Here is a 25,521-nt window from a genome sequence, read left to right as displayed (position 1 = left end):
TCAGTGTCATAGCTGCTCACATTAGTGGCAAAAAAGGATTTTACTACTTTTTACTTCTCTTAGCCCTGCAGAGAAAACACAGTTAGGAAAGAGCAAGCTGCATTCTATTCCTTTTTCTGCATCATCAGCAGAATTGTTTATTACATTCCAGTTACAGGGCCAAACTGAGCTTACACAAACCCACCGACAACAGTGGGCTTGACGGTCCTCTCTTGTGTTTGTCTTGTGTCATTGGCCCCAGTGGGATTTCTCCTGCTGTAACAGGCCCAGTGTGTTTGCACAAGAGTAACTCTGGCATCTATTGGCTGGCAGGAACTTTATCTTGGAGAGTGATGCATGAGAAGGAAAGAATCCAGCTTGACTTTCAGAGCCCTGGTTGAGTTTGCAGAGCTGGAAGTTAGAAAAAATGATTGGTACACAGAATCTGTGATTTGGAATCTACTGAGAAACAAACTTCCACTGAAGTGAGTGACAGTTCAACTGAGTAGAATTAAGCAATGACCTTAGGATTTGGCCCCAAGAAAGTATATACACATGGAATGTTCTCTTAAGCCACCATCCAAGACACAGTCTTTTACTAAAAGCCTAATACATATGTAATTCAAACTGTAATAACCCTGCATGGGTTTATGTTGTACAAACAACTTGCTTACTTCAATGTGGTTTTCCTTTCCAAAGCAAGAACCACAGAAGAAGAAAAATGACACCATTAGTTATTGATGGGACAAAAAGGGTCAAATCAATTGGAGGAGATGGTTCCCCTTCCAAACACAGAAGACAGAAAGCAGGATGCCAAGAGGCAACTCTGTGGGAGCTTTGTCTTGCTGGAAAATCATTCACTGTGCATGGACTGATGTTTGCCCATGCTCAGCTCCTATGCACAGTACCTTGGCCCTTGTACTGTAAGATGGAAGGGGCATGTATGCTTGTCAGTAGGGGGAGTTTGACAGGGGTGGAGCACTAAGCAGGACAAGCAAAATAAAAATGTACGGCTGTACCTACCTTCCCAGTCCTTCACCAGCACCATGATTTGGCTGGATCCCTGCTTCCTTCTTCTTCACAGAACTGTAGCCTGCATAAAGAAATTTAAAGAAAATAACACTAAAAAGATGCATTTCCAAATAACTTTCAGAAGAGTTGGTGTGTGCCAGGGGCATGCACAGAGCCCTAATGTTGCATTTAGTAAGTAAGTAATTGCTTGTTGAATTGACATCTTAATTAGGGGGGTGGAGGAAACTGCCTCTGAACACTTTTATTAACATGGTGCATTTTATTTTATTTATATTTTATTTTATTCCGTTTAGTTCTGTCTAGCTGGCCAAGGAAGCAGCAGCACCTACCAATCAAAGTAAATTGAGTATATGGACAGTGTGTAGCTAGCACATAAACATAGGAATTGCCATACTGGATCAGACCCATGGTCCATAGAATCAGAGAAATGTAGGACTGGAAGGGACCTTTAGAAGTCATCTAGTTCCTGTGCTAAGGCAGCACCAAGTAAACCTAGACCATCCCTGACAGATGTTTGTCTAACGTGTTCTTGAAAACCTACAATAACAGAGATTCGACATTGATATTATCTACTGAAATTATATATATATAAAAATTTTAATTCTGTCAAGCCTATTTGTAACAGACCTTAAGGTTAATTGAAAACTGTTATCAGATCTTGCCTCAGTCTTCTTTTCTCAAGAGTAAACATGCCAGTTTTTTAAACATTTTTTTATAGGTTTGGTTTCCTAAACCTTTTATTATTTTTGTTGCCCTCTCTGGAATATCTCCAATTCGTCCACATCTTTCCTAAAGTGTGGCATTGATAACTGGACACAGTACTCCAACTGAATCCTCACCAGTGCTGAGTAAAATGGGATAATTACCTCCCATGTTTTACATATGATGTTAATACATCCCAGAATGATATTAGCCTTTTTCACAACTGCATCACATTATCAGCTGATATTCAATTTATGAACCACCCCCAGATCCTATTCTGCAGTACTTCTGTCTAGCCAGTTGTTTCCCATTTTGTATTTGTGAATTTGATTTTTCCTTCCTGCACTTGTCTTTATTGAATTTCATTTTGTGATTTCAGGCCAATTCTTCAATTTGTCACCATTGTTTTGAATTCTAATCCTGTCTTCCAAAGTGCTTACAGCCCCTCCCAGCTTGGTACCATCCACAAATTTTATATGCATTCTCTCCACTTGATTATTCAAGTCACTAATCAAAATGTTGAATAATTCCAGACCCAGGACAGACCCAAGTGGGACCCCACTGGATACAACCTCCCAGTTTGACAGAGAACAATTGATAACTCTTTAAGAACAGCTATGTACTCATCTTATAGTAATTTCATCTAGAACACATTTTCCTAGTTTGCTTATGAGAACGTCACGAGGGACTGTGTCAAAAGCCTTCCTAAAATCAAGATATAGCCAGTCTACAGCTCTCCCCCATCCACTAGGCTAGTAATCCTATCAAAAAAGGAAATTAGATCTATTTTTCATGATTTGTTCTTGACAAATCCATGTTGGCTATTACTTCTCACCCTATTATCACATATTGATTGCTTAACAATTTATTCCAATATCTTTCCAGATTTTGAAGTTTGGTTGACTAGTCTATAATTCCTCAGATCCTTTCCCCCCCTCTTTTTAAATATAGGTACCATGTTTGCCCTTCTCCGTTCCTCAGGACCTTACCCATCGTCCATGAGTTCTAAAAGATAATTGCTAATGGTTCCAAGACTGCCTCAGCTAGTTTCTTATGGACCCTAGGATGGATTTCATCACGCCCTGCTGACTTAAATACATCTAACTTACCTAAAAATTCTTTAACCTGTTCTTTCCCTATTCTGACCCATGCTCCTTCCCCCTTATTGTTAATATTTAATTGTGTCAAGCCTCTGGTCACCTGTTTGGTGAAGACAAAAGCAAAATAGGTATTAAACATCTCAGCCTTCTTGGTGTTGTCTGTTATTAGCTCTCCTTCCCTGCTAAGTAATAAACCTACACGTTCCTTTGTTTTCCTCTAGCTCCTAATATATTTATAGAACTTCTTCTTAATGCCTTTTTTGTCCCTTGCTAGATTTAATTAATTTTGTGTCTTAATCTTTATAATTTGGTTCCTATAAGGCTGTGCTGTTCTGTACTCATTCTTAACAATCTGTGCATGTATGTTTCCTTTTTGATTTTCCTTTTTGTATGTTTCCTTTTTGATTTTCAGGTCATTAAAGAGCTACTGACACAGTCATATTGACCACTCACTGTTCTTTGTAACTTTCCTTTTCATTGGGATAGTTTGCAGTTGTGCCTTAAATATTGTCTCTTTGAGAACTGCCAGCTCCCCTGAACTCCGTTATCCATTAGATTTTCTTCCTGAGGGACCCTACCTAACAGTTCTCTGAGTTTGTTAAAGTCTGCTTTTTTAAAGTCCAGTGTCCTGATTCTGCTGCTCTCACTCCTTCCTTTCCTTAAGATCATGAAATCTATCTACTCCAGTATCCTGTCTCTGATAACAGTCAGTAATCAGACACCTCACAGGGATATCTAAAATCCCCATAGTAGGCAGGTGTGATATAATCTTCCCCAAGGAAGATCTCATCCTAATCCCTAATAGTTAGAGATTGCTTGTTACATGCACAATATATGCATTATATTTGTTATAACTGTGAATATTCTGGTTATCCCTATAAACATCCAGTCCCTCTTTGAATCTTGGCCTCAATAATATATTGTAACAGTGAGTTCCACTGTTTAATTACATGCTCAGTAAAAATGGTATTTCCTTTTATCAATTTTGATTTTGCCAACTGTTAATTTCATTAATGTTCCTTTGCTCCTGTACTATGAGACAGGGAGAACAGAAGTTCATGACTGATGTTCTCTATACTATACATTATTTTATATACGTTATCCTGTCCTCTTTTACTCATCTCCTTACTAAAGTAAACAATCCTAATCTTTTGCAATCCCTCTTCACATGAGCAGTTTCCCAGTCCCCTAATCATTCTCATTGGCCTTTTTTGAACTCCCACTAGTTCTACAATATTCTCTTTGAGACAGGATGACCAGAATTTCTCACATTTCTCCAGATGAGGCTGCACCTCTGATTTATAGAAAGGCATTATAAGGTTCTCTTTATTATTCACAATCCCATTCCTTATGTAGCTCAGTGTTTTGTTAGCTTTCTTGACTGCAGCTGCACATTGAGCAGAGGTCTTCATTGTGATGCCCAGGCCCCTTTCCTGAGTTGATACAGTTAATTTAGAGGTATATGAGTAGTTCACATTTTCCCCTCTAGTGTGAATTACTTTCAATTTATCAAGAAGTTGCTAAGCAAGGAGCTAGTATTAAGGAGAAGGAGAAACACTGCCCCCATCCTAGGCCTATCTAGCAGAAAGGGAAAAATTCCAGCCCACAATTGTGTCTGGCCCACAGGAAAGCCCAGAAACATAAACCTTCTGTAATCCCAGGGACGGGAGAGTGGGAGCAGCTGTTCCCAGATACACAATGGAGTCATTGCAAAGGATTTATAAACCAATAGGTTCCTGTCACACCCTTCAGTTCAGCAAATTGACCATGTTGCAGGTGGGCACACAACCCCCACCTGATGTCTGCCCCAACATAGCCCACAAGGAGGCCAAAGCCCATGAGGGAGGGAAGGAAATGAGATTGAAGGGCCCAAGAGTGTCTTTCTTCAGACAGAAGCTGCCTATTGAAGGTGATCACCTGGACAGGTTTTCTTATGTAACAACTGAATTTTCAAAATGATTTTGAAATATATGTAGCTTTAATAATCTCCATTAATGTGAAGGATTCAAGTGTCACCTAATGAACACAGTCATTTTTACTGTTACTTCCTTGAGGGCAAAAGAAGTGCTTCTCAGCGCATGACGGCATGCCACTGCTAGAGACTTCGAAAGCGTCTTTCAAGTTCTGTTATTACACAGATGCTAAACTTCAAGATTGTAAGAAGCAGTGAATTTATTGGGACTGTGAGGGGATTCCTGGCCTTTTGGAACTCAGGGAGAAATCCCTGCTAGCCTGACAACCGTCAACTCTAAGCTGGGTTCTGGGGAAAAAGTTCACTGCCCTTGCCTCTACTACAGGGGTTTATCCAGACTCAGCTGAGGTAAATCAAGTCGTCTTGTTTCTTGACTTTCCCCATGATTATTTAAAGTTCAGAATTTTTTTTAAAGATCAGCATTTAACTATTTGCCACAAAAGCAATTTAGACCCATAATTCTCTGTCCTGCTCCCGGATATTCAGAGACAGCAGAGAAAAACATTGGCTTAAGTGAATTTCATAATGAGAATCAGTGGCAGTGCTGGTTCCTCAGTTCTTTGTGGGTGAAATTACTCCAATGCAGGGGGGCTTACCCAAGGCCCTGTGCACCCCTTAAGATGCACTTATCACAGGTTTATGTGGGCTTTAAGGAATGTGTAGACCTTTATGTGAGACCCCTGTAATGGAGATTAATTTCATCCTGAAGTAATACCAGCAACGGCAAATTCACCATCTATTTCTATTTCTATTTCTATTTCACATTCTACTTGGATTAGCATGCTGTGCTTCCCCTTTAGCACACATCAGCATAGTTCTCTATTTTAGCATTATTAATTTTTGACATGAAGTTGTTCTAAACATGGTAAATACAGAAAGTAATTGGTATGTTAAACAGAGGAAGCATAATGAGTCTCATGTACAAACTTGACTTGCTCTTGCTGCAGAGCTTGACTGAAACAGAATACACAATAGCACTGCCAGTTTCAGTGGGAAGTTCTTTACCAAGTCCCCATGGTTCACAGACAGTGCCTTGACCTCTCCTGTACTTATGATACATACAGCCACAGTTTAATGGCTGAAATGACTTTGAAGCTTTCCCAGTGGAACCAATTTTCACCCTCTGTGAATAGAAGCTTCAGCCTTTCAGCAAAGAGTTTAGTTTGGTGATAAGTTAACATGTAAGGCCAGCATGAAAATAACTTTTAACAGTTGCCCTGATGGCAGGGCTTTCACATTGTGAGTAGTGGATAGGATGTAGGGCTTTTTGGAAGAGACAAGCTCTCCAAACTAATATAGGCGGATGAGATATTTAGTCAGTGAGAAAAGATGTTACTCACAGCTAGTGAGTCTGCTTCTGGCTTGTCAGGGCTGATGGCAAAGCTTCACAGAGAGAAATAGTTAGGAAAGTCATAATCAATATGATTCCAGGCCTTCCTGTGGCAATAGAGTGTTTGTGAACCATAGGAGATGGGCATTCTGTTTTACACTGATGAGAAATTCTTTTCTGAATTTTGGCTAATAAGTGCTCTGGAAGAAGGCCGAGGAAATGATCTATACAATAGAATAATGAAGAGTTGAAAAATCCTTCATGTAGAACTCAGAGCAACACTGACCTCAATCTGGGTATTTCTCTTAATTTTAGCCCACCAGAAAGATTATAGCTTTTAGCTTTGCCTTGAGAGGAGCCCACATTAAAGTTAGTCATCATACAATGTTATAGTTACAACTGCATGATCCTGCAGCCCTGATGCAGGCAAAACTCCCATTAAAGTTCAGTTAAGTTTTGCCTGAGTAAGGCCTGCAAGATCAGATCCACGAAATTATAGTATAGTCCAGAATAAATCAAGTTCAGACATGTTGGGTCTGGAAGACATTTTCCTATTCCCAAAATATCTTTTGTGTAAGTGTTTTTTCAATTCAAAAACAGAAGGCAGACAAACAGAAATGGGATATGTCTAAAATACTTCACCAAGGAATCACCATACATCTGCAAAATACAACCTACAGCATAACTTGGAACCTAACCCGCCTGTCGCTGTACCAACAGCTCTGTATAAATAATTAAGGGTACCTAGGGTTACCATATTTCCTCATTAAAAAATGAGGACATTCCATGGGGCCCTGGCCCTGCCCCTTTCCTGCCCCAATTCCGCCCCTTCCCCAAAGTCTCCGCCCCCTCCCCTGAGCGCCCCGCATTCCCCCTCCTCCCTCCCAGCCGCGAAACAGCTGCCTGAGTGCTACCAGCTTCACGGTTTGCCGGGCAGCCCCCGACCTCCAGACCCTGCGCCCCCGGCCGGGCGCTTCCCCTCCCGGGCTCCGGCTGCGCTGGGGAAGCGCCCGGCCAGGGGTGCAGGGTCTGGAGGTTTGGGAACTGCCCCACAAACCGTGAAGCCAGTAGCGCTCGGGCAGCTTGGCTCTTCACCTACACAGAGCTGAGGTGTCTGGGGGGAGCAGCAGCAGCCACGGAGGAATCCGCCTGCAGCTCACAGCCTGCGGGAGCTGCAAGATAAGTAGGGGACTGGGGCAGGGATGCCGGCAAAGCTATTTTCCCAGACATGTTTGGCTTTTTGGCAATTCCCCCCAGACGGGGATTTGAGGACCAAAAAGCCGGACATGTCCGGGAAAAACCGGACATATGGTAACCCTACCTAACTGCCCCCCAGGACTCCACCCCCTACCTAAGCTTCCCTGCTCCTTGTCCCCTGACTGCCCCCTCCTGAGACCTTCCTCCCCCATCCTAACTGTCCCCCTAGGACCCTATCCACTGACTGCCCCAACCCTTATCCACACCCCAACCCCCAGATAGACACCAGGGACTCCCACGCCCCATCCAACCACTCCCCACCCCCTGACAGTCCCCCCGCAGAACTCCCGACCCATCTAAACCCCTCTGCTCCCTGTCCCCTGACTGCCCCCTCCTGGGACCCCTGCTCCTAACTGCCCTCCAGAACCCCACCCCCTACCTAAGCCTCCCTGTTCCTTGTCCCCTAACTGCCCCCTCCTGAGACCACCCCCCACCCTAACTGCCCCCCTAGGACCCTACCCCCTACCTATCCCCTGACTGCCCAAAACCTTACACTCACAACCCCCAGACAGCCCCCCCCCCGAACTCCCGACCCATCCAACCCTGCTCCCTGTCTCTTGACTGCCCCCTCCAGAACCTCCCTGCCCCTTCTCTGACTCCCTGGCCCCCTATACCATGCCTCTCAGAACAGCGTGTTGGGCTCCACGCGCAGCCCGACATGCTGCCGCACTCCCACACGGAGCGCATAGCCTGGTTCCCACCCTCGCAGGAGCTCCAGACTGCCAGAGGCCCGAACGTCCTGTGAATGCAGGGAGGGAGGGAGTGATCTCAGCTGCAGGGAAGAGGAGGGGGAAGCGGAAGAGGCTCTCTGGCTCTCTGGCTGCCGGAGCCCAGTGCAAGTGGCACCATCCAGCCGGCTGCCCTGTCAGCCGCGCGCGCTCTGCATGGGCGGGAAGTCCAGACATTTACAAATTCCCCCCGGACGCTATTTTTAACTCAGAAAAGCCGGACATGTCCGGGGGAATCCGGACGAATGGTAACCCTAAGAGTACCTGACACTATAATTATAACACCAATCAGTTTCTCACATCTTGTTTTCTACAATAGGCCTTGATGTTTCTTTCTGTGAGCTGTGGTAAAAGGAAAAACACTAGAAGAAAGAGCAGAGACCCTTGTTACTTGTTAAACAACATACCTCCTTTCTCAGATTGTTCTTTAGTTCCTGTCAACAGCCCCTCTTAAAGTATCCCAATGATCCGAGACATCATCAGTAGAAAACATGACAGCTGGCCACTTTAACTTGAGTTTGGTTGATGACCAAAAGACTCCATGGAAGTAATTTTGCTTATGACACTTAAATTAACCTTTACCGAGTTCTAGAAAACATGCACTAGAAAACAACCCTGCACTAGTAACAGGATGGATTAGATGACACAATAATTTATTTCTAATTTTTATGATCTTGATTCCAGAAGGATCTAGAAACACAGTCTGTAGACAAGTTTTCCTTTCATCATAGTATAGCTGAGATTTTAACAGCGACACTTTGTTCTGTATTAGAAGCCGATAGCAGTGGGCTGTGGAATTTCATATCACTGAGATTTAAAACTTATAGACCTCAAACCAGCAAATACAAAAATAATAAAAGTAAAAAGTTTGAGCTGGTATCTTTCCCAAGAGGAATTTGAACTAACTTGTGAACCATTGAAATGAAATAATGTATCTAGTTGATATACCTTTGAAAACAAACAATTAGTAGAAGCATACCTCCCTGTCTCCTTTACTTTTCGTTGGAGTTTTGATATCAGCAGCATACAATATGGTTTTTAAATCAACATGAAACCCTTGCTCCATGTATCTTGCATAGCACTGTTAGGCAGGCTGTCTTGTAAAGTACTCAAAGGGACCCAATTAGAAAACCCGACACACTTGTTTCCCCAGTAACTCCCTGAACACACATACATAGCATGCCTTGGTAATGCAAAAGTTGCACACGATCTCATTAGGGGGTATAATTTCAGGCTGGCCCCAGTGTATGCAGGTACATGTCATTGCACCTGCAATATGCAAGTGCAAACACCTGTGTGTGCTTTATAAAGTCTAAAGCCTGCATGCTTTCTTTCCACAGCCTAACCATTATACACACACACACATGATATATATATCTGACACAGTTAGAATTTGTACCTGCGAAGCCCATTCCTTAACTTCTTTTATCAGTAATCTAATAATTGTAACTCGTTGTCTGGTTGTGCTACTTCTGCTACACTTTTATACACTGTTTGCATATACAACTTTGTAATGTTACAGAGAAGAGTGCCTGATCAAAGGGCAGGGACACAGCAACTCCTGACTTCAAAACCTGGCTCTGATATCCTTGGCTAAATCCCCTGCTCTGCCAGTTTCTCCTTCTGCAAAATGGGGATTATATTTACTCATAGGATTAGAGACCATTAGTTAGTCCATAATACAACTGGATGCACATCCAAATCAGAGGCCTAAGCCTAGGATCTGATCCTGGCTCAGATAGGATGTACATATCAGACGTCTCGCTATAATGGTTGAAATTTTAACCTCAAATGTGAACAGCCCTTATTTTGGTAAAACTCTGACTCACATCTGGAGTTTGAGAGTCTTCAGAGTTGGCAGTCTGGTTCTGCCCATTTATAAAGATAAGGAGCTGGGATCCAGAGTTTCAGTTTTGGGGTTTGGGTTTTAGACCCATCTCTAGTTTGCAGCACACTCTGAAGATAAAAATGCTAAGAAGATGGAAGATGCTAACAATAATGATCACTCGCATTTAAACGGAAATGTTTGTACTCCATAGCTCGGCGAGTGTCCAGGCTACTCAGCCAATTGGGCAATGGGTAAAAGGTTCACTGGTTAGTACCCCTCGATAGATCAGTATGGACAAGTCCTGGAGTACCACTGAATTTTTCTGAACTGATTTAGCTCCTCTTGAGACATAATCAAAAGAAAATAAAACAAAGCATTCAGTTCCTGCTGTGCTGTATCCTCCATCGACAGCTGGAGTTAGTGTGCCCATGGTGATGGACTGCCATGTAAGCTGTTATCCAGTGTGTGTGTGTGTGAGTGTGTGTTTTCTTTTTGAGAGATGACAGTTCCCAAGTGAAAGGACACTTCAGCTCTGATATAACTTTCCTTCTATTGTCTGAGTTGTTTGTTTTCTGGCAAACCCTAGCCCTGCCTGTGTGTTATGTGCAGCTGTACATTTCCCATTTTTCTGCGGAGAGGCCAACTGGAGTCTTTGGAGGCTTCTCAGTAGTATTGCCTGAAGCAAATACCACAGCTCAATAGCAATTTAATATTGTAATCAGGGAGCAAACTGTGCCGTTTCGGCACATTGTGATAATTATTAACTACATCTATTAGTGTTACGATTCTAGTAACTAATATTTACAAAATGTTCCCTGTGTACGGAGACCTTGCCGAGACACAAGCATTTTGAGTTATTCCTGAGTGACTGTCAGTGGACCTTTGAGTCAGTGTTCATGTTCACTGTTTAAAGATAAAAAATCAATACTGAGAAATCATACTTCAAAAGACCCATTTCATGAATAATAAATTCTCAGGGTGTAAAACTATACTGAGCACTAGACCATTTTGTGAATTTATGGGAAAGTTTTCCTGTGGAAAAAACTTCTGGGCGATAAGATTTAAAAAACCACACCTTAAAACCTTCACATAATATAAAGGGAATTCCACTGAAACATTAAACTACCATTGCTCCTAGGATTTTTGCTTGATGCTTCAGCAAAGCATGTAATTTTCTCATGCTTTCCCTAGATTACTGGAGGAAAGTTGATGATCTCTTGATCCACAGCTCAGACCATGCAAAAAATAAGGACATGTTTACACAGGGATACTCAAGAAAATCTGAACTAAGCAAATATTAATACTTGGTTTCAGCATTAGTAAAAATAGGCATTTGCCTGCTGTTAATTTTCTTTTTGGTTACAAATGCCATTCACTAAATGAAGGGGGAAAGGAGTCATCAGAAACCATTGACATAAATTGTTGTTCAGAGGACTTAGGCCCTGATTCAGCAAAGCATTTAAGCATGTGCTTAAGACAGGGAAGTCTTTTACTGTTGATGGGCACCAATTCTGAAAAGAATTGCACCACATACAATAAGCATTGATTCCAGGACTAAGGTTAACATTTTCAAAAGTAACAAGGAGTCTGGTGGCACCTTAAAGACTAACAGATTTATTTGGGCATAAGCTTTCATGGGTAAAAACCTCACTTCTTCAGATGCGGTTTTTATCCACGAAAGCTTATGCCCAAATAAATCTGTTAGTCTTTAAGGTGCCACCAGACTCCTTGTTGTTTTTGTAGATACAGACTAACACGGCTACCCCCTGATACTTGATTTTCGAAAGTGTCCCCAAAGTGACTTAGGGCTTGTCTACATGGAGCAGCAATGCACACCATGGAAGTGTGATTTCTAAAGTGCACTAATGTGTTGTGCATTAATTGGTCCATGTAGACCCTGCTGGTGCACACTAAAGGTTCTCTAGCGTGCTTTAACCTTTAATGATCCAGTCACAGTGCATTGTTTCTTTACTGTTGTCGATGGCCCTGCTGTTTCAGCCTCTTGTTTTCATTTCTTTTCATTCAGTTTATGTTTAGCGCTTTCCATGTGTCCTACAATTGCCTGCCTTCAAACATAATCTATGGCCTTGGTGCATACCGTACAGAACAGCACATTACCATCAATGTGAAATTTGTCCTTGCCAAACTCAGTGACACATTTTTAGGTGTGATTTTTTAAAGTTTTCAGCATCTTTTCATAATTTTAATTACATCTGAAGTGAAATTTGAGATGCATTAAAATTCAAACCTCTATACATCGGAAGCAGTTTATTAGAGTATGGTTAGCTATGTAAATTTAAAGTGCATTCAAAAATCAATCAAGAGGGGGAGGTTGCACGCATTGAATAAGTGACACTGGTACTTTCTGTAAAATTTAGTTAATATATATTTTTATTTTTTCACAAAATGTAAAAACTAAAGAACCTCTGTAAAAATGCAAATTCCTTGTTTTTCTGTGGCAAACAGGTTTCTAGGATCCCTGGTCATAAGTAATATGTTTACAGCCAGATTTTGCTCTCGGTACTTGAGCCGAATACCACTGATACATAGAATGAGGGTAGAGGATAGCCAGTGACCTTTAGTTCATTTGCACAAAAGTTAGTATAGTATTATATAATATAAATCACATTACTACATAAAATTACATAGGTTCCAATATTGTGTTAAACCAGGCTATACAATGAGAAAAATACATAAACAAGTAAAGTGCAATATAATATAACAGGCTTGAAAAAACTGCCATGAAAATTTACATGGCCAGGCACAAAATCAACTTGCCTACTTTTACCATCATGGTCAAGAATGAAAATAAGAATGCTATTTCATTCACCCATCAAAAGAAATTACTCACCTCAGGCAAATGCAGAAGTAGGAGTTTGCAAGGCTGGAACATGGTATAATGATAGGGAGCAGTGTATGTATACGAGACAGCATGCCTGCTAACATTTATAAAAGATTGCAGAAAAAGTTATGGGAGATTGTGTAACATTTACTGTTTGCCTAACAGGCTCAGGATATGCAGATTACTTGGCTGGGGCAAAGGGATGGGGGTAGCTTCTCTGAATAAATAGCTCTCAAAACCAGTCCCCACTCTTGTTTTGCTTCTGCCTAAGGATTTGGGGTTTTTCCCTGCCAAGACCAGCTGCTTCCTAGCTGGCGAGGCCACTCTTCAGTGGCCCAGAGCTGCTTCTGAGATGAAGAGGGAACCAGCTCCTCCGAGGCTAGCTGGTGCAGCTGTGTCCCTACAGGCTGGGTTAGTGTCGTTTATCTGCCTGTTGGGCCTGGACAGCAAGATAGCACCATTCTTCTCTGTTCCCATTCTTATCTTTCCCTTATTTCCACTGCAATTGTGACCTGCATCACCTTGCCCGAATACATCAGCGTTGTTACCGCTGGGACTTACGCTACTCAGTTGTAATCAGGTGTTCTGCCCAGCTCCAGAGGTTTTTGATTTTATCATTACTTGGCCTCACAATCATTCCTCTGTGTGTATCAATACTGTAACATCCAGGGGCTAAAGTCTACCCTGTCTTATGCCTGGATGTCAGTGGGTTTGTACTTCACTGATTCAGTGGGTCACAATTGTAGGTTCCTGATTTTGGGCTGGATTGTTTCTGACTCCTGCAAAGATACACAAGGAAAAAGAGGATGTAAGGGGCACAGGGACTGTAAGCTCCGTGCTAGCAACCCTGACCCCGTACATTGGCAAATGGAGCTGGCAAGGGGAACACACTCTGTACCCTCTTAAGGGATAATGAAGCGTAGCTGTAGTCCACCTTGCTCGACTTGTGCAGCTCCACACCACCCCCCACATTAGGGCTTAGGGAAATAGAGCCCTTACTTAAGCAATTTAACCATGCACCCCAAAATGAATGGCTTAATCCTGGCATGAAGGGATCCATAAAATGTGCTGTGGGACCCATTGAATAGGACAATAACTAGGCCTGTTGCTCCAGGAGCAGAGCTGTTGAAACGGGAGCACACTTACCTACTAGGAAGGTGCGCTTTTGGCAAGGCTATGAAGCACTCTGGACTGGTCTTCAGAGCAGTCCTTAGGATTTGCCAGGTCTCGGTGAAGTAAGGCATGTGGGTCCCTTCCAATTCCTTCCCCACTTGTGTCCTGGTCCTTGAAGTACACATACCAGTACACCCCTTCTAGGTGCCATGTGAGCACAAAGCCTGTTGGGACATACAGAAGACGGATGGCAAGGCAGGAGCACAATGGCAAAGTACAGAGTACCAGGAAAAGCTCTCCAGCACAGCATCGGACCAGCAATGCATGGGAATAAAGAGGCTGAAGCAGAACTACAGGCTGATGCTCAGAGAACTGATCTATCAGCGGATCTGTCAGATGCTTGTTGGTGGCTCCTGGTAGTGCTGTTGCTGTGGGAGTAGTCAGGTGTTTGGGGGGGCAGGGAACAGGCTCTATGTGACTGCAAGCCAGCATTACTGAACAGAGTTGGGTGGGAGCGAGATTTCTTCATTTTCCAGGAAAATCTGCAATCTCAAGTTTTTTTTCCATTTCAAAATGGAACTAAAGCAAACCAAAATTCCCATACATTTCAAATTTTCAGTTTCCCATAAAACAATTATGTCTTTTTAAAATTATTGTTATTTTATGATTTTGGGTCAATTGCACATTTAGTTTTGATAAAAATCTAAATGTTTTATTCCAATTTTGATTTATTATAAGATATACATTTAAAAAATTGAAACAAAAAGTCCTTTTGAAATGGAAAAATCAAAATGTTCCATTTTGAAAAGATCAGAATGCTTTTTTTTTTTTCAATTTTTTGGAAACAAAATGTCATTAAAATTGACACAATTCCACAAAATGGTGCACTTTTAACAAATATGCACCTGACAGAAGAATGTTCCATTGGAAAATTTCAGATCAGTTCTACTGATTTTTTCCCTTCCATCCACCATTTTCAGATGAGGTACATCGAATGAGCACCTTAGTGGGTGTTACAACTGCAATAATAAACGGAACTACCTTTATGTCCAAACATGCAGTAATACAGGTCTGAAGAATCTATGATGACAGTACAGTGACCCATAAAAAAAGCAAGTAGAAATTCTCCTATCACATGCACAGGGATTTGTTATTGTTCCATAAAATCTGTAATTACTATGTTTATATATTAAAAAAGCCTATGTTAAAAGAACATTATTAAGGTTGCAAAGTTAAACATTCAAAGTTAGGAAATGACAGAATTAAGGTTACCTATGCAGCCCCCTTGTGCATTTGCGTTATGATACAATCTTTAATTATATGATTACATACTATTTCCCCCCCACAGAATCTGAGGATGAATCAGGCTTGTTTAGTGAAGGAGGCTGTTGTCTGTAGGACTCCGTCTCAATTGTTGTAGAAGTTGGAAGGTGTGTGCTGAATGAGGCAGGGATCTGTAAGAAGAGAAAGGAGGAATTCATGGTTAAGACAGTTGAATGAGCCCTGGAGAACTGGATTCTATCCCAGTGTCTGCCACACAGTTCTGTGCTGGGCAGGTTACTTAACCTAAACTTTTCACAGCTGATTGCTAATTGCATGTTCCTCATTTTCTGGGTGCATCATTTGAATACCTGGGGGTCTCATCTGCAGAAATGCTGAGCACTAGTAGTTGTAACTGAAGTCAATAGAAGCTGTGTTTGGATATATAAAGTTCTGCATAAGACTAAGTACTCCAAAAAACAGGTCCTAGGTATCTCAGATTATACACCTCACATTAGTGTAGACTTTTGACCGTAATTTCTCTGTGCCTAAATTCCCCCATCTGTAAAATGGGGATAATAATACCCCACCCCTCATTTTACAGATGTGTTGTGAAGATATATTAATTAAAGTTTGTGAAGCACTCAGATACTTTAGTGATAAGCGCCTTAGAAAAGCCCATGAGGAAATTAATAATCCTGTCTTCAGAGTAGAGTTTGAATAGTGTGCAGTAAATAAGTAAAGTGTGTACATATCTCCTTGCCCACCAGTGCATCTCAAAGATCCAGGGATTCTAGGGGAGGAAACCCCTGCCAATGGAGGCAAACCTCCCATCTCCCTGACCGAGAACTGTGTGTGGAAAACGTATTACAGTAGCACCTAGCTGTGAGCCTCATAAGCTAGGTATTTTACATACAGTAAATGGCTTTACTGCATAGATTTTACTACAATGGGGCATGACCTGAACCTATGTTGGTATTCTGTGAAAGGTTTACATCAAATTCAATAAAGTCACTAATTAATTTTGATTCCTCTACACTTCCATCAGTACAGTTGTCATAACTAGAAAGTCAACATTTACCCACACTTACCATGAGACCTAGGAAAACTATTAGTGGCAAACAACTGATCAGATGAATTTAGCTCTCTTTTCTGTTTGTGGCTTTAATTTTTATTAATTTATTTTCTATTTAATATTTTTCTTTGAATGGTTAATGTGAATATATTTCAGCCTGTGCATTGCTCACAAACTACATGCCAGAACTAATCTTTTGAGTTTTTGCTGTTGGTAATTCACTATGCATACTATGTGATTGGTCATTTGAGTCACATTCTGTTGTTTTTTTTTCTCTCTGAGTGGATAACTTTCAAACATACAAAGAGATTTCAAGATGGCCTCTGAAAACATTACTTGTCTGAAGACATATTCACAGGAGTATTTGTAACACATTGTCTTTTTTGGAAGTGTTCTTGTGAACAAAAGTTTCTTCTATGAATGTCTATATGAAGGGCCTGGCCAACTTTCGTTGAAGTCAATGGAAATATTCCCACTGATGTAGAAGGGAGCTAATTAAAGTACAATGTGAATAAAAGGAGTAAAAAATAGGCATAGTAAATGTGTGGAATGTTTTTGAACTAGTCTTCATGAAGAATTTTCTGCAGTAGTCAGCCAGCTGTAGGTAACACTCAGTGGTATCAGAGATACCACCATTTTTTGCTGCACATTTTTATTTAACTAATTTTTCTGTTCTTTTTAAATGCCACTGTGAGGTAACGGGGGAGGAAGGGGGAATGGTGACCTTTAAAAATGTATTATAATTTTAGTTTTAAAATGCTGCACAGCTAGCCAAACATAAATCAGAAACTATATATTTCTTCCTTAAGACATTAGAATTCTTTTGAACAGATGGAAGTGGGAATAAAGACAGCTACACATAAAAATTCACACATGTTTACATTTATCCAGCCTAAATATACATGGTTGAAAGTTGTATTAACCTAAAGTTATTACTAAATGTAACTGGCACTGGAATTGCCCTATCTGGACTGTATGGTCAGCAGCAACCTTTAATGGCAATCACTGTACATTTTTTTTGTCCAATTTGGTTATGAAGGGAGTATATCAGTATTAAGTGACTGACTTTTGAGCAATTTTGTGATGCTCTTGCTGACAACCAAGATCCTTGTAAAAACATGTATTCTACAATAATGATCCAGTGTGTAGCATCACGTCTGCAAACGGTAATATCTGAAAACATTACTGTGTTTGTATGCATGTGTCTGTGTATTTTATGTACGCCTACAAATGTTATTTTTTATAAGAGCAACATGTTATCACTCTTTTTTCTGCCCAGCCCACAAAAAATAGTTTTAGTGTTTTGCTTTGGAAACTGGTTTAAGCAATAATGACCAAAGAGCAGAAGTTTTTGGCAGTTAATGACGAGCGGCAGTTGTTGAGGGCCCAAGGCTTTGCCTCGGGCCCTTAACCCAGTTGATCATTAACTGCAAAGCCATGTCTAAGCCAGAGGTAATTATTGCTCTTTTAAGCTGTGAAAAATACAAAAATGTAAGGAAAAATAATGAGAGTTCCTATTTAATATCTTGATCTGTGTATTGTTATGCAGATTGGGCTCTGTTTACAGTACTAGTCATTTTTCCTAATAGTTAAAAACTTCAGTCCTGTTCCCATTAAAAGCAGTGGGAGGAGGATCAGGTGAAAGCGTAGTGAGTTATGTGAGAGTACAGGAACTAATACAGAAAGCAGGACCTCAATTCTCAGTGTCTTGTTAGGTTTTATTTGCTACTGTAAATAGCAATGGGCCCAATCAATGCAAACCTCTGGATTTGAACAGCTCTGAATTATGAGGAAGGTTGAATCCAGATCTGGATTTAAACTTTTCACTTGCCCCTTAGATCTATAATGGATCAGACTGGAATTCTGGTGCTAAACACCCCAGAACCTTGGGAAAGCCCTGATTTGGATCCAATTATTGTGAATTGAGCCCTTCTCTAGCTCAAAACAAAACCTCTAGATAGTCTGCATTCATGTCCTTACAACTCACTCTGGGCTAGAATTTGTCAGATTTCAATACACATTTCTTTACAGAAATGTGTCCATCTTCTAGCCTGTCACATGCACATGAGTGATTCATTCTTCTTCTATTTTTTTAAAAAGGAAACTCCTGTTTGGTGGACTGCAACAGGAAGTAGGAAGCAGCCACTTCTTGACTATTCCCTCCAGCGATGATTAAAGAAGAAGCAGGTAGTCAGTCATGTGACAGGGCTGAAATATATAAACTGGGTATCACACTGCTCTCTGAGAGCAGTTGCTATGGTAACACAGACAGAGATGGAACAGCAGTAAAGGAGAGCTGCCCTGAAAGCAAATGTTATTGATTAAATGAGCTTTTTTTAGGGTGGAGGGGGCTAGGAGGGCAGGTGGGCCCACTGTAAAGAATGTATGGCAAGCAGCATTGTGTTGTACTGACTTGTATTGACTAATCCTGTCAGAGCTCTTCACTATAACTAGAAGTCCATGACCTACTGTTTGTGCAACTGTTTTGCTGGATGAACTCCCCCAGCCCCCAACCAACATGCACAGTAAATAAATGACACTTTTTTGATATCTAGGAATTGTGTGTCAGAGTGTCATCAAATCTCTGATGTTTACAATCTCATCTGAAGGTGGATAGTTTGGATTCTTTCCAGGCAGAGTTAATTTGTTTTTATGATGTGTTACTTGTCTCTAATGTCATCACACTATGAATGAGCAAACAATGGACTTTCCACCAGCAAGATAAAGGACTAGCACAGTTTTCTGGATTTCCTAAAATGACTGTCATTCTGTGAACATCTCAGCTCATTCCGCAGGGATTAGTTGTATGGTTGGCAAGAGGATTTCTTTTTGCGAAATGGCTACTGTAATATTCATTATCCTCAGTCTGACCTCAGCATGAGGATGCAGTGACCTTCCTATAATAATGGATACCTCTCACTCCCAAGCCTTATGACCTTTTTTTTTGGTCCCTTTCCCTGTTACAGAAAAGCAGCACAATACAATACAGCCCTCTGCCAGCAGATCTGTTACTAAAGGAATTCATGCATCTTGCATCTTGAAGATGCATTATTAATGCCTGGACAAATCACATCAGGTGGAACTCAGCAAGTCCCTGGCACTGAAAAAAGGAACAAAGGCTGGTTCTACAAGAGAGAGAAGGATGAGACAAATTATAACAGCTGGGAGTTTCTTGTAAGTAAGATGGCATAAAAACAGAAATGCTAAAATTGTTTGCACATACGGTAAGTTTATGTTTTTATTGGAAAGTAAATTACACATTGCACTACAGAAAAGATACTTTAATTGTATCCTGGTAAACATCCCATTGTTGGGCCACTTTGAATTTCATGGCAAACTGGGCTGGCTTGCTGGCATCCAAATTACTTCCCCAAGCTGAACAGCACAGTTTTATTTAGTATCTGGAAAGGACTATAAAAGAACGGCTTTTCTAAGGCTTGCTTCTGCTCCCATTGAAGTCAATGGCAAAACTCCATTGACTTCAATGGGAACAGAATCAAAGCAGATCTGGTGAAGGAGGCAATACTGCCTTGTGACAGCAGGAAGGACACCAATATATAAAAAAGAGTCTAGAAAGAAATAGCACTTCTGTTCTCCAGTTGGCTGAAAAGCAGAACTGGCTTCATAGTTCCACAAGAAAGATTCGGACTCCAGTTAATATTGTTGCCCCTTGGCCTGAGCAGTTAGCCGATATTTTGGGCCTTACTGGATTGTTTCCGTTAGGAGGAGAAATTGATGATAGAAGTCACGTATTTCTTTGATGCAATCCTGTTTATTTATAAAAAATGTACACAGAGTCCTACTTCCCTGAATACAGTAGAAACAAACAACAGGAAATCCGAGTATGCCTCTTCAGCAAGTAGAGAGACAAGGTGGGTGAGGTCATATCTTTTATTGGTCCAACTTCCATTGGTGAGAGAGACAAGCTTTTGAGCTTACACAAAACTTTTCTTCAGGCCTGGGAAACTAGGTCTTCTTCCCAGACCTGAAGAAGAGCTTTGTGTAAGCGCAAGTGTCTCTCTCTCGCTCTCTCTTACCAACAGAAGTTGGACCAATAAAAGATATTACCTCACCCACCTTGTCTCTCTAATATCTTGGAACCAACACAGGTACCACTGCTTTTCACCAAGTACTCTGCTCAGAAGAAGCTCTGTCTGTTGACTTCCTCCCAGGGCCAGGTACCACTGCTTCTCACACTGTCTGTTTGCTTTCTTGTTCCTTTCACACACACAGACTCACACAGCTGCAACCAATCCAAAGCACCAGCCCCTGCATTTGTATTCCATCTCGAAGGAAACCCCTCAGATCACATGGCTTAACTTCTGTTTAGGCCTTGCCATGCTTGCCCTGCCTTCAGCTATCATTAAACAAGGGGCATTTACTTGCTTCTTGAATGAAGGGTGCTGAGTACACTGGTAGGCTCTTACCAGGGCTGTGACTGAATGCTGCCATTAACATCATCCAGCATAACAATATTAAATAAATATTAAATTTATTCCAAACATTAGAAAAACTGTCTTCTTCAAGTTGCTTAATCTATGTGCTCTCCCAACTCCCACGAGCCTCTAATGGCACATGGGCCCTGTGAGTTCAGATGACTATGACTTTTTTTCCCCAACCTACCCACAATTTTTTATTTTTCCTTTTTTACAAAAATATGCAACTCCAACAGGCTTCAAGTCAATTTTTTTCCCAAAATCCCCAAAGAGGTGGAGAAAGTGCACAAAAGGAATGCTAAAGTAATGATTTCCTTGTATACACAGCAAGATAGGCATTTCCACCAGCCTCTGCTCCAAGGTGGGGAGAAGAGGCCAATATATTGGTCAGATTGCTAGGGATCCACATGTGATGAGAAGAGACTACTGAGCAAAGTGAGAGGTAAAATCCTTTCCTGGTTCAAAACCTAATTAAGAGACAGAAAGCAGAGTAGGGATTAATTTTTTACCATACTGAAAATTGGCCATTTAAGTTGGGGTACCCTAAAGTTCTGTATCGGGACTGCTGTTTAATACATTTAGCAACTGATGACACAAAATTATCTTGGTTATTCAAGACTAGAGAAGATTATGAAGAATTCACAGGGGCGAATGGGCAGAGAATGTCAGAGAAACTTCGGTGTTGACAAATGGAATATGATATACACTGGAGGGAATTTTGAACTACTCACACATGTTGCTGGGCTCTAAATTAGCTCAGGAAAAAGACCTGCACATTAGCCAAAACCTCTGTGCAATGACAATCAAAGAATCAAACAAAATGTTGATGTGTATAAGAAATGGAATAGAAAAAGAATCCTTCAGTATAATCATAGAATCATAGAAATGTAGGACTGGTAGGGACCTCATACTGCAATATCATACAGTGCTGGTCACCTACTATCAACAAAGATATAGCAGAAATAGAGGAGGTTGTGAGAAAAGCAATTAAAACATGTAGTGGCATGGAGAGACTTCTATACAAAGAAGGACTGAAAAGATTAAGACCGGACAGATAAGAATGGATGTGATCCGAGGTATACAGACTAACAAATGGTACAGAGTAGGTAAATCAGGTGCTCCTATACAACGTTTCTCAAGATTTAAGAAAAATCAGTTATGTTAAAGGAATTGAATTTGGTCCTCAGTTGATATAAACTATCATAGCTCCATTGAAGTAAAGTAGATACATGATGTCCAAATACGTACATGAAGCCCAAATTATATACATTAGAACCTACCCCTAAAGTCTGCGAATATATATTATATTTTTTGTTTGTTAGATACAAAGTGCATCTTTTGCTTTGTGTAGAGGGCCTAAATTCAGGAAAGAAGGGTTTTTTTCCCATTAAATCACAATGTAATGATTTCTAGCACATTAAAAAGGGGCATTTTTCCAAAGCCACTTCTGTGTAATCAGTTTGTTAAATAAAAATCCTTCTGGCATCTTAAAAGAAATGACATTCTATTTAAACATGTTACCTGCTGATCTGCTGGAGAAGCAGGCCGGCAATTTGTTGTTTTGTTTGGATATGTATGTGTGTGTGGTTCTTTCGTGGCTCCTGGATAATGTTATCCATATTTTTCTGTTTGGAGAATCACTTTTCCCCACACGCTCACCAACCAACATGAAACCACCTAATTATATTTTCATAATCATGATTAAAAACCATCTAAATTATCCTGCTTGATGTACTCAGAGTTTGTTGATTGCTTTTTGATGTGTATTAGAGCTTTTTACAGAGCCACATCAAATGGTTTGCTCCACAATGAAATAAAAAAAAAATCCTGTAATATACATATACACATCTTAAAAATATACATATATAATTTATATTCTGCTAATTAAGCTACATCAAAACCAAGCCTATCACCACGAAATAATTGTGCAAAAGCTACTCACCTATTATCAGAACATTAATTTCCACTTTACATTTTTTTCAAAATATTGATTCCATCTCATACAGAGGCAATTCGGCACTTCAGATTATCAAAGTTTGAAAGTGTTTTTCCGCATCCAGGGAGAGCTTAGATTTTAGAATTTCAACATAAAATTAAGTTTTAGATCAGCAAACACATGTAAAGAAAATTTTAGGTAAAATATGTTCCTTCTGCATAATGGATCACAAACATCTGAGTTTTAGCTGTAAAATGTTGTCACATCTAAAAACCCCAGAGCCAAATTCTGACGTACGTGCTGTGCAACCCCCTTCAAGTCAGTGGGGTTGCAGAAAAGTTTGTATAATTTGGCCCCAACTGTTCAGAAACCATCTATCACTTTGTCACTGATCCCTTTTTCATGACCTGTCTTTTCTTCTAATGGATCAAAATCCTGGCCCTGCTCTGCCTGCAGTAAGGGGTACACTAGATCCTGGAAGCCAGCTCCATAATGGCTAACCAGTTTTGAAGACTGTCAGGACGTTGTTATGGAAAGGATTGTAGAGGGGCTCAGAGTCTGATGCATGGTACTGCTGGGAACCCTGGAACTGTTCAGGGGTGGGAAGAGTTTATTAGATTACCCCAGGAGCACCTTGAAGGCAGGGACTGTTTTCCTCTGTGTTGGTCCAGTACCAAGTGCAATATTAGCCCTCATTAAATAATAAATAATAAAAATAAAATACTCTAGGAAAACAATTAAATAATTCAAAGCACGGTGACTTGATTCAAATTTTTGTTGTATCAATTATTCATGAGAAATAAAGTTGTAGGTGTATTTCATGGATGGACTGCAAGTGTGAACACTAATGCTTCATTACAACTCGACTATCAGGTTCCCGAGACAGACAGATGAAGGTATATCCTCCATCCTATAGCTTTCTAGAAACATGATCCGTCTTTGGTTGGAACTGTGTAACACGCTGCCAGTAAAAATGGAGCATCATTGTCTAGGATGAGATGTTCAAGCACACCACCATCCACACACGTGTTTCCAGTTTGACTTCCAGTAAATGTTTAATGATCCTTTTCAATTACTGGATCAAACAGTATTTGACAAGACTGCACCTTTGTCTAATACTAGCACTTAGACAGGAGTGCAGTTTTTAGATAGCACTTAGTATCCACAACGTTTGTCATGATGTTTGTGAATGTACTTTCAGGTTGATCTTAATGACTGCATTACAAAGGTCTTCATACTCCTTGTAGTATTTTAGTTTTGCTTTTTAGATGTTGTAGATAAAGGGCTGTCAGAATTTTCTTAAGGATAGAAGTGTGATTCATTTGGTAGCGATCCCATCTTCAGAGTCATGGGTTCAAATCCTAAAGAGGGACTGGCTTCATACTCACTTCTGTCAGTGCCGTGCTTTGAGAGGAGTGTTGTAATTTAAAACATGTGTTCCTTTGGATCAGAAGTTAAACTTCCCCCCTGCCTGTGGCATGTGGCTGTCCGGATGGAAGCTAAAGAGCCTACAGCCCTCTGAAGGGCATAGCACTATTATTATCATTTACTTGTATTGCAGTAGCAATAGCTAGAGGCCCCCAGGCCCATAGTGCTAAGCACAGTAAAAAAATATAACAAAAAGTTGTCCCTGCTCCAAAGAGCTTACAGCCCTAATGTCCTGGTCAGCATTCCCTTTATTGTTAAAAAAACAAAAACAAAAGCTTTAAAGTCACTGGGAGTTTTGCCACTGGCTTCACTAGAGCCAACATGTCACTACTCATGTCCATGTCTATTTCTATACCTGGGGTATTGCTGAATACATCCTTGCTTCTTTCTTTGACTGCACAGTCACTGCTCTACCATGGGCTTAAAACAAACAAAAGGAAGTAATTCTTCACCCAACGCACAGTCAACCTGTGGAAGTCTTTGTCAGAGGATGTTGTGAAGGCCAAGACTATAACAGGGTTCAAAAAGAACTAGATAAATTCAAGGAGGATAGGTCTATCAATGGCTATTAGCCAGGATGGGCAGGGATGGTGTCCCTAGCCTCCGTTTGCCAGAAGCTGGGAATGGGCGACAGGGAATGGCTCACTTGATGATTACCTGTTCTGTTCATTCCTCCTGGGGCACCTGGCACTGGACACTGTCAAAAGACAGGATACTGGGCTAGATGGACCTTTGGTCTGACCCAATATGGCTGTTCTTGTGTTCTTATGGCTAAGTGGTCAGAGATGTTGTGAGTGTGAAACGGGCACTGTCAAGGCTGGATCCCCACTTTGAACTTTAGGGTACAAATGTAGGGGCCTGCATGAAAACTTCTAAGCTTAACTACCAGCTTAGCTCTGGTTCGGCTGCCACCATTTCAATGGATTCCCTTCCTGGGAAACCTTGAAAAACCTTCACCAAATCCCTGGTGAAAACAAATCCAAACCCCTTGGATCTTAAAACAAGGAGAAATTAACCATTCCCCCTCCTTCCTCCCACCAACTCCTGGTGAATCAGTTCCAACCCCCCTGGGATCTACAACAGGGAGAAATTAACCATCCCCCTCCTTCCTCTCACCAACTCCTGGTGAATCAAGATCCAAACTCCTTGGATCTTAAAACAAGGAAAAATCAATCAGGTTCTTAAAAAGAAGACTTTTAATTAAAGAAAAAGGTAAAAATCATCTCTGTAAAATCAGTATGGAAATTAACCTTACAGGGTAATCAAACTTAAAGAGCTCAGAGGACTCCCCTCTAGTCTCAGGTTCAAAGTACAGCAAACAAAGATAAACACCCTAGTAAAAGGTACATTTACAAGTTGAGAAAAACAAAGGAAAACTAACACGCCTTGCCTGGCTATTTACTTACAAGTTTGAAATAGGAGAGACTTGCTTAGAAAGATGTGGAGAACCTGGATTGATGTCTGGTCCCTCTCAGTCCCGAGAACGAACACACTCCCAAACAA

General features: G+C 40.9%; 1 long non-coding RNA gene across 1 annotated transcript; it reads right to left on the bottom strand.

The window, feature by feature from the left end:
• Nucleotides 1-212: 212 nt before the first annotated feature.
• LOC117871639 lies at nt 213-14,099 on the bottom strand. The gene is made up of 4 exons (XR_004644312.1): nt 13,917-14,099; nt 12,780-13,549; nt 1,003-1,072; nt 213-390 (listed from the first exon to the last, which is right to left on the bottom strand). It is a non-coding gene; the product is annotated as an uncharacterized LOC117871639 (long non-coding RNA).
• Nucleotides 14,100-25,521: the final 11,422 nt, after the last annotated feature.

Source organism: Trachemys scripta, chromosome 2, assembly GCF_013100865.1.
Source record: "Trachemys scripta elegans isolate TJP31775 chromosome 2, CAS_Tse_1.0, whole genome shotgun sequence".
NCBI lineage: Eukaryota > Metazoa > Chordata > Testudines > Emydidae > Trachemys > Trachemys scripta.
The sequence above is the reverse complement of the archived record's forward strand: the minus strand, read 5'-3'. Positions and strand labels throughout refer to the sequence as shown.